Genomic DNA, 13,447 nt, shown 5'->3' with positions numbered 1-13,447 from the left:
TGTCTTTCTAGCACTTCTTAAATTCAAAGACTTGCCGGCCATGTGAAATCATATTTCTATTCATGCAGTCATGAGATTTCGGAATTCATTATAACAACTATGATTTACCTGTCAGTGATCCTTGGGACTCCAGAGGGCACGATTCAGATTATAAGACTGTGAATACACACCATGAAATTCCTTTGTGGATTGGTTTTTCTCTTGCTGACTACTAAGGAGTAAAATGATTTTAACAAGCCTTTTTAAAGCATGAACAGGAACTGGAACATAAAGCTACATAATTGAGTCACCTTGCTTAATTTCACTTTGTGAATTATTGGTTTCCTGAGAGGTAGTTTAACAGCTGAAGGGAGAAAAAATAATTTTTAAATTTCAAGTATCTCCTTACACACACAATATAATATATATATGCCTTGCTGTTGAATTGTACACCTAAAACTTACTGGATTTCATTAACCAATATCACCATAATAAAAAAAAAGATTAAAAAAATAAAGTATCTCTTTGGGCATTTCTCTTTCAAGTAATGACTCTGCAAGAGTGCATGACAATATCATCAGTAAACTCAGGCTTTGAATTTAGAATGCACACTGCCGTCACATAGAATTCATTCATCACTCCAGAGTATGGAGATTTCAATGTGTTTGATTTGTTATCCTGAGTAGTTTTGGCTTCCTCTTGACTTACTATGGAATCAAAAAAAAAATAAATTATAGTTTCTAACATTTTAAGATATATATGTGTTCTTCACTTCTGACGAATTATATATAGATCAAAATTTTTCCAAGAAAGGACTTCTGTCAAGGACCCATTGTTTTCTTAGATCAATTCTTCTTGTTGAGGACCTGGTTTGTGAAATAAAGTGTGAGACTTGTGTTAAGAGGAGATACAATTTGTAACATTTTGTCAGTTTTTAAATATGAAGATGTTTCTATCTATAAAATGCAAGTGGTTGAAGGTTAGCCTTTTCAGAAATCATATATAATTTTGAGCAGAAGTGAGAATTGTTAAATTTACCCCAGTAGTTTCTCAAATTTATATATATACATATACACACACACACACACAGACACACACACATATGTGTATATATATAATATATAGAGATTTTTTTTAGGCGAGGCAACCCTTGGTTGACCTCACAGATTGCAAGGACCTTGTAACCTTATAATCCCTTATTATTTTTTAATTTTTTATGCCTACAGCCCCTCATCTTCCTAGGTGGTCTCCCATCCAAGTACTAACCAGGCCCCACCCTGCTTAGCTTCCGAGATCAGGCGGGATTGGGTTTATTCAGGGTGGTATGGCCGTAGACTATATCGAGATATTAAGAAAAAATGTTCTACACATAATAAAATATATTATATACTTTATATAGCTTCTACATGAATCGTCACACTGATAATGGATGCAAACTGGAGCTTGAATAACCATATACATTTTGAAACTTTGGTTAATGGAATTTTTGAAAATAGTTTAGAAAATATCAGTTAATCTATAAAGGCTACTCTATCTACAAGTGAAATAAGTTAGCTAAATGTAGTATAAAGTTTCTAAAATATTATACCTTAAGAATACACAATATGTAACTTTGTATTACAGTACTGATGTCTGATAATTTTTCTATCACATAATCAAGACTGTATAACATATGTGGAAAATGCTGTATTATTAGACTTAGAGATGATTCCAGTGTGTAGCTGCCCTCCTCACTGCCCATCTGAATAACTCAGGAAAGAGATGAGGCAAGCTAATTATATGAATGATTTTTCACTGAAGAGGCTAACTAAAAGTAGGTCTCTCAGAGGTCATTCTTTAACAAAACTGTTACCTTCTACAACTTCGATGGGTCATTAGTGATGTAAAATATATTTCTTGGAAATAGAGCTCAGTAATTTGCAATGATGATTTAAAAATCTAATTGGATTCTTATCAACTAATTCTCAGTAAGCTGATGTAACTGCTAATTACTGTTGTTGGTGACATTTAGACATACTGAAGTCTAATTTTGCCTTTAAATTAGAAAATTCAAGGCTATATTTACAGAATCTGAGTTATTTAACACTTAGCAGGGTACGTCTCCAATAGCATTATATATAGAGAGAGCACCCATTAAATTATTAAAGATAGTCTATGATTCACAGTTGGATGCAATAGTTGTGCAGCAGCACAATCCTGGTTACTTACGGTTTAATCATATTAAAAGTAACTAAAAAGCAAATCGCAACCACTAGTACATTGTACAGAAACAAAATCATGGTTTGTTTTCTATTGTTGTTTTTGTTGTTTAAGATTACACATTGGGATAAAAAAGCATTTAAAATTATAGCCTAAAACAGTTTTGTTAATTATAAAATTCTATTATCTTTGTCCATAAGCATGAAAATTAGTATTTCATTATGACTATTGAGTCATTGATCTCATCTCCTTTCAGGGAAAGTCATCCCTCAGGATGATATTAACAGAGAGAGAATGATCTAAACAACAAACTACCTGGATTACGACAAGATAGTGAGGTCCTGTCTTTCCCCAACTTTTTATTCCATTCAACAAATGTTTTAATCTTTGGAAAACAGTCATGGACAAAATAGTTAAAAATCCTTGTCAAAATATTTGACCTGGTACATTTTATATCATTTTAGAAGGAGGCACAATAAATAAATAAAACATATGGAACACTAGATAAGTGTTACAGAGAATATACCAAGAAAGAGGACAATGAATGTTGGGATCTTGAATTCGTAATTTTACATAGAGTGGTCAGAGAAAGACCTATTGAAAAAGTGGTGTTTGAGTAAAGATCAGAAGGAAGTAAAGAAACCAGTAGGAAAGTGGTACAGGCTGATAGAACAGAAAGTGCAAAGGCGCTATGATGGCTCTGTTCAAGGAGATAGTAAGAACTACTATGTATGAGGGGGTAAGAAAATGCAACAGTCATTAGAGATGCGGCTGTAGAAATAATGGGACAGAAGGTGTGTAATGCCTTCAGATTTGATTTTCAGACGTATGAAAAGCCATGGGGGGTTCCGGGCAGTGGAGTGACTTGATTCGACATTCATTCTATAAGGATTATTTTGGTTCTTCAGTTGAGAATATACTGATGGGGGACGAGGGTGGTAATCCAGGTGAAAGAGTGCGTTGACTTTGTTCAGCATAGTAGCAGTGGATAGAGGTGTTGAGAAAGTGGGATTCTGGATACATTTTAAAGGTAAAAAGAGACTGCAGGAATTACTGAGAAACGAGATGTGAAGTTTCAAAGACAAAGAAGAATAAAAATAATTATCTTGCTAAAGAACATGGTGAAATTATAGCAATTAGAGCCTGTTCACTGAACAACCACATACAGGCATACCGCATTGTATTGTGCTTTGCTTTATTGTACTTCACAGATGTTGCATCTTTTACAAATGGAAGGCAAGACCATCCACTAGCAAAAAGATTACAACTCGCTTTATTGTGACACTCATTTTATTGTGGTATTTTGGAACTGAAACCGCAGTATCTCTGAAGTATGCCTGTATGCTTTCTAATATTTGACTTAAATATGCTGATAAATTTCCAACTGGAGAAAGTAATTAAAACAAAATACAGACCTATTTAAATCTATTGAATATAATTATCTCTCAGTTTCCTAGTCTATAAAATGAGATGAATAATATGATATGACCTACTTCAAAATACTATAAATGGGAAGAAAGATGAGTTATGTAAAGCACTCAGCACAATCCATATAACATATTAAGAGCTTTAAAAATGTTGTCAAATGCCCTATAAAATTTTGAGGGAGGACTATTAGTTTTTTGGTGTATGACAGTCACCTCTGGTATGCTCACCTATCTAAAGTATATGATACCTTGAAGACAGTGCTCTTCTACTTCCTTGGGAATCCTTGCTTTGCTGTTGGCTTGGAAGGCTGGCATGTGGGTAATTATTGGTGGACTCTTCTGCTTTTTGGATCCTGTTTAGGTTCATCTAATTATCAATTTGGGAAACCACAGTAGGAAATTAGAGTGAGAAAGGATATTGAGACTGAGTATTTGTTCTCCTGATTCCCTCTCTGTGATATCTTGATTTGTGTCCTTCGATGGAAGGTTATTGCTGCTCTAAAGGAAACTGACTTTAAAAGGTTCTCCTTGTTGTGTAACTTCTCTATTCCCTGGTTAGGTCCTGTTGGGCCAGTGGCTGATGCCAGCCCTGATGCTCTGGTCTCATTCCTGCACTATCTTTTGTTATTCTCCCACACTGCCCACAACTTTAAAATTAATAATGTCTATATTAACTTTCCTTGAATTTTACTAATTTGATTGTGTGACTTATTGGTTGCTAGGACTCTGATAAACTGGGGAATAAACAACTCACATCTTAATGTCAGGCCATTTTATAAAAGTGATGCCAGGGAATGAGACTTGGGCTACTTTATCTATAATGCCTGAGACTTTTCTTCTCTTTACAAGTTTAGTCGGGTATGTATCTGTTTCTTCTCTTCTTGATACTAATACATAGGCTCACACCCAAACTGTTCACCCTCCCTCTAGTAATTTTCTCAATGGGTTTAAGGTTTTAAAAACAAAAGCCAGAAAAGATTATCTTTGGAAATCTAGTGAGGCGAAGGAAACCAATGGTCTTGTTATCAACTTGGAATTAAAGGAGGAAAAATATAATATTTACAAAAGATAAAACAATACCTCAAATGATGAACCAAGAACAGATCTAGCCACTATGTATATGTAATTTTTTAAAAATAGGAAAATGTGTTTTCCATCATCTTATATTTAAATATATTATTATTTTGTTCATATAAAATTTTTGCCCAGCTTATGTCATTCTTGAACCCATAGCTTAATAAAAATTAGCAATAAAGAAAAATAAGATTCTGTAAGGAATTTGCCAGTTATATAGAGTCGAAAGATGGAACTAATTTATTTAAGTGAGATTAAAATTCTATCTACTATGTGCGTTTTCAACATAAAGGTATTATTATTCTAAGTTCTATATTTATGTAAGTCTTCTAAATAGTTTAAAAAATTATCAGATCTATACATGTGAAGCTTACAGAAATTGCAGTTTCCCTTAATCCTTCTTCCTACCCTAGCTTTTTACGCATCCTATTTTTGTTCCCATTTTACATTTTACTAGGAAATCATTGGCCTGCAGCTAATGCACTCAGTTCCCATAAACTGACATACCCTGGAAAATTAAACAAAAGGGACCAAGCAAGAAAGGCAGAACAATTTATTTTAGGTATACTGTATAATTTCTAATAAGGCCCACTAATATTTCTTTTAGTCTTTGAGTACTCAAATCATTGCTACTTTACTTTCTTATAAGAAAATGAAATATATTTACAGGAAAATGAAGTTAATTTTGTGACCAATGATGCTATTTTATTTCATAATAGGACATTTTATGGTGTTTTTCCAAGATGACATAAAAAGTATATCATACACTGCAAAACACTTAGAAGCATTCTCCCAATTATTCCCAATCCTTAAATTCGAAAGTGCCCTTAGAACAGGCTCAAGGCAGAATACGCAATAGAGAAAGTTGGGTAACGTTTAAAACTAGTGCAAGTACTAAGACTGACAATATGATAAACTACCATCTCTACCTTAAACCCTCACCCTTGCCTTTCATTTGCAAATAAGCAAGCAAGTGGCCTGTTTTTAACACATGGACCATTAACTGGCTTCTTCTATTTGCATAGTAATGATAGTGAACCAATGGTGATTTACTGCTCTGACTTGTATCATAAATAACAGATCATTTACACTGCTAATTACACTCATTTCCATATCAATAATGCATTCTGGATTGGGTTGGACTACTGCATTTGAAATGGAATGGAATGATAAATTGATTCTCTACTAAAATGGTATAAAACGGGTATCTCTTACAAGTAGATACTGTTAAGTAATGCAGATAAGTACACAAGACCTTTTTACACTTTATCCTGTAACTTAAAGCATCAGAAGTATAAATTTATGAGAAAAGTACTGTCCCATGTACAGCACAAGTGTTTAACATTTGTTTATATCTGTTGGTGTCTGTGAGCACTACTTGGCTGGAGTATGGTAGTTGTAAGGCCTATGTCTTATGTTCATTTTCTGGTAGGCCAGTTAGCTTTCAGCTCTATTCTGTGATCCTAGACTATACTCACAATCTACAATAATTATTTTTAAAATATAGGCTTTACTTCAAAAGAGGTGATCATGAAGGGATGTGGATAGCTATACAAACTCATCATTACTGCTCGAGAATCAATACAGTTCAGTATATGCCTTATAGATAGATAAATGGTACAGACATGTATATTCATCATTAATATAAAAGTTTCTCCAAGTTTCTCTGTGTGTGTGTACATGCACATGTAGAGAAAGAAAGAGACAGATGAGATTTTTATGAAAGACTTTAGTGAAAATATCAGCTTCTGTGTTTCATCCACAGAAGGAAATGATTAAAACATAATGAAATATTTCTTTAGAGAAAATGCATGATGAAAAAGGCCTAATTTGTACGTTATAACCACAGTCTTATAAAAAATTATTTTAATGTACATTTTTACACAAAATACATTTAATAATTAATAAAACAATCAGAAATTGTATTTTTCGGTATGATTTAAACCCTCTATGAAGAATGATATTATGTTCAAAGTTAAAATTAGAGAACAATGACCAATAATATACTTCCAAAGTTATTAGCATCTAAAATGCTTTGTAAAAAATTTTAGCTTTTGTATAAATGAAAAAGGAGATGAAAAGTCTGATTGTTATTTTTGATATCAGAAGACATTTCTAAAGATAAATGTTTCAAATGTGAATTGATTCAGAAGAAAACTTTATTATAATTGAACCGTGAAGCTAATGATTCACATGATTAAGTGACTTATCTTGCATATCAACAATTTGATTATTAAAGCATTTAGTTGACAGGGACAAAGAAATGAAAAATACATAAACTTTCCTGTTACTCCAAATTATAGTTTAAAGTGATGTATACCAGCTAGCAAAAAAAAAAAAAAAAAATGCTAAAGGAGAATAAAATGAAACAGTCAGTGAGTATAGTGTATCTATGAATATCATTGTAGGGGTTGAGGCAGTGCCAGACGCAGAGTAAGTAGGTATTCAATAAATATTTACTTATTAAATAACCCATGTATAGGTTTGAAAGTAAAACAAAGACTGTTCTTTTGGTTCCAATAGCTAAGTAGGCATTTTGATGAAAGGATGATCTGATGTACAGAAAAGCTATAGGAATTTCAAGATGAGTTGTCAAAGGACATCTAATAAAGATGAGAACAAAATAGTTTTTATTAAACTATGATTAACAATAGTTGTGATTAAGAACTGTAGATTGTATACCAGAAAGTGTTATTTTTAAAAACTTGATGTTACATGATTTAGCACAGAATTCTAAAATGTTATTTATATTTTAATAGTATATTTTTGGTGATTTAATAAATTTAATAGTATATTTTGGTGAAAAAACTCATGGGCCAAATCAGGACTATAGGCAAATCTTCCTCTCACGTTGGCTCAATATTTTAAATCACATGGTCAAGTATGTGTCTATCTCCACCTAGTGAAAGTGTACCTTAATTAAAAGTTTTCTTTGCATTGTGTTATCACCCTCCTTAAATTTGAACACACAAATGCAAAGCTAACAAGAGACAGCATCAAACACACAGACTTTAATTAAAGAATGTTAAAAATAGTTGTGCATGCAGAATTGTAATTATTGTTAGTTCGCCTATGCTGTGTGGGTAGCAATTAATTAGCATTTAATCATTTTCATCTATGTACTTATTTGTACACTAACCCAGAAGATTCATAGAGCAGACATCCTACGTGTCAATAAGAATAAGGCACGCAATGTCACACTTTTGCTGCTCCTTATTGCAGTATGAACTGAAGTAATCGATATGTCATTTTCCCACTGTAGATGCATGTAATTTTACCAATGGTCATCAACTATTGACATTACTAGCTGTATCTCTACTTATGGTCTTCTCCCTTTATCTTAAAGATGACACCTCTTCCTTCTGTGATTCAGATTCTCAGTGTCAACTTTGGGATTTTTCTGGTGGCAATTTTAGAAGATAGTAGCTAAGTTACAAAGCTTTACTTGGTATTGTGTGCAATGACTGTTATATGAATCACAAACATAAACTAATAGTTTCTCTAAGCATGTGCATCTCTCTGTATTTGATCGTAGTTGTATTGTGTTTTTATTTGCCCCCCTCATATTCTTTTCCTTGGGAAAAGAAAATTGTTTTGCCACTAGCTATATTCATAGTACTTATTTACTCAGATTATCTTAAAATTTTATAACTTTGATTTTATTACTGATCTTTAGTATTTACTTTGTTATCTTCTAAAAATATCTGCTATGATATTCTGAATATTTTAAGTTTCAAAAATTATTTAAAGCTATTACACTCTATGGTTTTTAAAGTAATATTTATTTTATCGACAATGATTGATAAATATTCTATCGAAATGATGTAACAGCTGAAGGGATTAATTTTGATAATTTTAAATTATATGCTTGCATTTGCATCAGTGAATTCTTTTTAATGTTTTAACTTGGGGCTACGCTAATATCTAACTTGGTAATTCCTCCCCTACCAAAATTAATAGAGAGCAAGGACCAGTGGTTTTCTGAATAGAGTCTACTAGTCTTTTATGTCATGTGATCGTAGACCACTGATGACATAGAACTCTGTGAGAACTTTCCTTTCATAGCAAAAGTTTTGGGTTGTGCATAGAACACACCTGGTGAAACTCGATGTCATCTAAATGTCTTAAAACAAATTGTTAATTTGTGTTGCTGTTTCTGCTGACTTTGCAGAGAGCTACTGATTTTTTTCCTCCATGTCTTAATGTACAAACGCTTTTGTGACAGTTCACCAGCAAATAGCAAATACTAAGCACAAATGATGTATTTATCTTGTTGAGCAATTAGAGATCTGATATTTAATCAAATATGAAGTTTCTAAATGTATGTTATATTTCGATGGTGCTGGGAACATCTTTAAAACTGCATATTTCCATTTATGCCATCATACCCCACCATGTTTGCCTTCTCTGAATTGGTCACTCCTTTCTACATGTTTATGTCTTATATGTCTTCTGAGTTTAGACTTTAAATCAAAGTTGTATGGATTATATACTTTTAATTTTAAATTCTTCAGACTTTTCCGAGAGTATTCTAAATAAACTTATTCACTTGACTGGTTCAGTTTTTTTTTATCTCTTATGATTACAGAGATGTCTCCAATTCATTATTTAAAAGAGAAGTTTTAAAGAATCTCAAAAGTAGTCAATATTCTGGATCCTACTATAGAATAGGACACTAATTAACTCAATTCTAGTTATGGATTGATTGCCAAATATATTTAGGTGTCTTAAGCATAAATTATGCAAAAATGAATAAGATGCATTTAACTTTAACATATAGTAAATTTTCAAAGTTAAATGAATAATTGGAAATGAATAAGTGAATCAAATTACTAAATTAGTGAATTTGAACTCTTGAAATCAGGATATGTAATAATATTATGAATTAAAAACATGTATATACATTTATATGTATACATATATATGTACACACACATATACATATACACATGGTATGTTAAAATCACAAGTAATTTTTATCTAACATTTCTTTTAACTAGAAATACACATGATAAACCTTAAATTAACTTTTAAATTGGACTTATAGTATAATTCAAAAAACAAGAAGATAAAGCTTATCTCCTGATCTTTCTATCTTGAACACTAATTTTTGAGAATTTTTTAAAACATATAATTCTATTTTCTTCTTTAGTTAGTATACTTTTTCTTAGAAGCATATTCCCTGTAGTAAGTCAGTTTATGATACTGTCTCATCAAAGGCCTAATCTATGATAGGGTGGATGAAAGGAAGTGGAAAACCTCCTCATTTACCAAATAAAGTTGGATCCAATGAAATTAAGGATTTACATATGCTGATATTATCTTGTGGATTAGTCAAGCTTCGAAATGCTGAAAAAAAAAAAACTTGCTGATAGATGAAAGATAAACGAATCGTTAGGCTGAGGTGTGCCTGTAGCCTGCATTAATGAAAGAATTTCCTTGCTCAATTTCTGTAGTGACTCCAGACTATACATATATATGTAGTATAGTAATGTAATGCATCGCTAATAATGATGTGAGAGCTGAACTTGGGTTTTTCACAGAGTTCATATATATAGATTACTTAATTTAATCTTGTCATGGTTTTAAAAGCTTTATTCATATTTTATATGAGTGTATTATGTGAGTTTGAATGACTCAAGAACAAGGCAGTTTGAAGTTTAAAAGTTTTAATTCGGATATTATAGATATTATCTTTTTGAATGTAGGAAGAAAAGATCCTGAAAATGAGAAAGCGTTTCTAAACTCCTTTCCCCAGGGTTTAATCTTTTCACAAGTGTCCAGTGGTGTGAGCCAGACCTTTCTAGCAAAGGAATGAAAGGATGTTGTAAATAGTACAGTATTGTGCATTTCTATCAAAGACAGGAAACTGAGGGGCTTGATGTGTATCTTAATTCCCCCATTCTTATCCTTGATGCCATATTTTCAACAGCTTGTTCATTTTGAGGTGGCAGATAAATAGGTTATGGGTGGATCCAGTGGGAAGGTAACTGTCCATTGAGTTGACAAGGAATTGTGCTTTAGTAACTACCTCCCATGTCTTTTGCAATTTGTTGGCATGCAAATGCAGGTCACTGGAAAGTTTTGGTGATATAGCCATGTGTGGCTGGCTTCATGAGTCTGCAGTCTGTGTAGTCACACAGGACCATGTGCTTAGAAGGGATTCATGCTTTGTTGTCACCATCTTGAAATTCTTAATTTGAATAAAGGATCCAACATTTTTATTTTGCACTAGACTTCACAAAGTCCATAGCTTACTGTGGTCCCAAGGATGATATCATAGGTCAAATGGAAAACAGAAATTCTCCAATTCTTGCATGTTGCCAAGAGCCATATCTGTATTTAACATCAATATAGAAAACTAACACATCAAAGAGGAAGATAAACTCCATTAGAAATGCTATTTAGAAAATATTGGTGTGGTGCTATTTAGATAGGCATTGTTATTTATATTTAGCTAGGTATTTTCTCTTTATTTTGTCCTAGAATATCAATGTTTATCAATGATATACACAGTATATCAGTGTCTTCTGGATAAACACATTTCATGGTGATTAGATGTGTGTATCCCTTTCGTCTTCAAGTAGTTTGGAAAGTCTCCTGTTTGTGTGTGTGTGTGTGTGTTCCAGCCAAATAACTCTCTGTTACATCTTTTATTTACTAATATTTTCCCACTGTCTCTAGATGCCTTTCTCATCAGCTATATGGCAGGAAAAATCTGCAAATACAAGTATACAACATTCTATGTAAATTATTTTTACTTATGCTGCTTCATTTCATTAAATTTGCCTTGCTTTTAATGAAGCTTTAGGAAAGTGGGCTGGGGCTAATTTCAGACAGAGAAATACTGTACTGTTTATACCAAATCATAAAGTAGGTATTACAAAATAAAGTTAAGTGGTTAAACATGGGCTTTTTTTTTTTTTTTCTGAATCAACTTACACAGTCATAATATTTCCTCTCTCCATTCTTGGATCCTCCCTTCCACTTCTAGGATATCAAGGTAAGTAAGTGACGTTTGACAAGAAAATTAGGATCCAAACCTACTGCAGCGGGATAGTGTTCTCATCAGACACGTTCCTGAAATCAACATCAGATTCAGTTTAATAGATTCAAACACTCATTTGTTGTGAAACAAAAAAGCATGTTACTCCTAGTTGAATTAGCATTAGGTTGGCAGAGCTTAAGGGAACTTTTGGCCTAGTTGATGTTTGGATCCAGTTCTCTGAGTGTTTATTTCAAGCCAAATGTCTAACTAGACAGAAATCTGTGCATGTAGTCATTTACTGTGACAACAACTACATCATTAGATAAACCAGTCTGGTCACAGATTATGAGTTAGCCTCTCTGTCTTTAGCCAGCTTCCTTCTGTGGGTTTCTATTTAAATCAATTCAATATGTTTTCTAGTTCAGATTCATATGAAACAGAATGAAAGCTAGGGGAAAAAAAAGTGTTGTACTCATTTCCGATGTCTGCAGGACTGGGAAGGAATCGTTAAACTTCATTTTTTTATTAGGATCAGAAATTCCAAAGTACCCAACTTACCAATTTTGTTTAAAATACTAAGATTGTAGCCCTGAAATTTCTTCAAACTCATATTAGAAATCCCCGAGTTTTTGGAGTGAAGCAATTCAGTGCCACATAAAGTTTTTACAGCACTTCAGATTTCTAGGAGAAAGATCACCTTCCAAATTGTAGATGAACTTCTGGTATGCAAGACACCTCTACCAACTAAAGACATTCAGCCTGCTAAATTGCAAATATTAAATCATTTTGATTTTTTAAAGTTCTTAGTTAAAAGAACATAGAATGAAAATATAATTTTTATAGCCTTTCACTAATAGTACAATGAATCTGCCAAATGAGAAGTTTTACAAAACATTCTTCTTCGTAAAGTATTCTAAGTGGTGATATTTAGTGGTAAAACATGTTACTGTTGAAGTTTGAAGGATCTCAAATAGCAGTCAGGCAATTTCAGAGATGAAGTCCTATGAGATATTGCTAGGTTTTTTTTTGAATTGTTGTGTTTGTGTGCATCTGTGTATGTTTAGGAGTATGATACAACCACTTTACTGTACTACTTCATGGAGCTGTTTCACATACATTTTCTCATCAGATACTAAGAACTCAGGCAAGTGGTTAATTTTATCTTTATTTTACAGATAAAAAAAGAGAAAGAAAACAACTAAGAATCTGAAAGATTAAATAAGCTTACAGGATTCTTATAGGTATGAATTGTGGTGGAGTATCTGTTGTTTTATTATTTTGAAGATTTTTTTTTCATGAACAGAAGTACTATAGATAATAGATTATCAGCAGAAGATAACTAAAGTATTGTGTGGTTTTCTAAAAATGCACACACATATGTATATGTTCATGTGAAAATAAATGCTTATTAAATATAGGTAATACCTATAAAATATTCTAAAAGATGTGGGAATACAGACTTGATTTGGATTATGATTTCAAGCACAGGGCCCTTTCTGTTGCACCATGCTTTACCCATATTGTTTGTGTTACTGGCTTTTAAAATTAACCAGATGCTTTCCATTAGTGAGCATAAGACAAACAAGGTATACAAACTGCTGTATTGTTGTATTCCTTCCAACCACTATTAATTGTGATCATCATAATTAAATTAAACTTGGCAAAAATGGCTTATCCAGTTGAGTAAATGGGTTATAACAGTGAAGACTGTTTAATATTCTGAGATTTTAATGATATAGCCAGATGTGTATGTGGGTATTTAGCTTTCCCGCTCATTTGA

General features: G+C 32.5%; 1 protein-coding gene and 1 pseudogene across 3 annotated transcripts in view; one reads left to right on the top strand and one right to left on the bottom strand.

Annotated features, from left to right (window-relative positions):
* The window catches only part of LOC120587606 (receptor tyrosine-protein kinase erbB-4), a 767,195-nt gene that overhangs the window by 92,335 nt on the left and 661,413 nt on the right, over nucleotides 1-13,447 (top strand). The gene's annotated exons all lie outside the window — the stretch shown is intronic.
* LOC120587928 (uncharacterized) lies at nucleotides 1,197-1,315 on the bottom strand (annotated as a pseudogene).

This window comes from Pteropus medius, unplaced genomic scaffold (genome assembly GCF_902729225.1).
Source record: "Pteropus medius unplaced genomic scaffold, Ma_sr-lr_union100, whole genome shotgun sequence".
NCBI lineage: Eukaryota > Metazoa > Chordata > Mammalia > Chiroptera > Pteropodidae > Pteropus > Pteropus medius.
The sequence above is the reverse complement of the archived record's forward strand: the minus strand, read 5'-3'. Positions and strand labels throughout refer to the sequence as shown.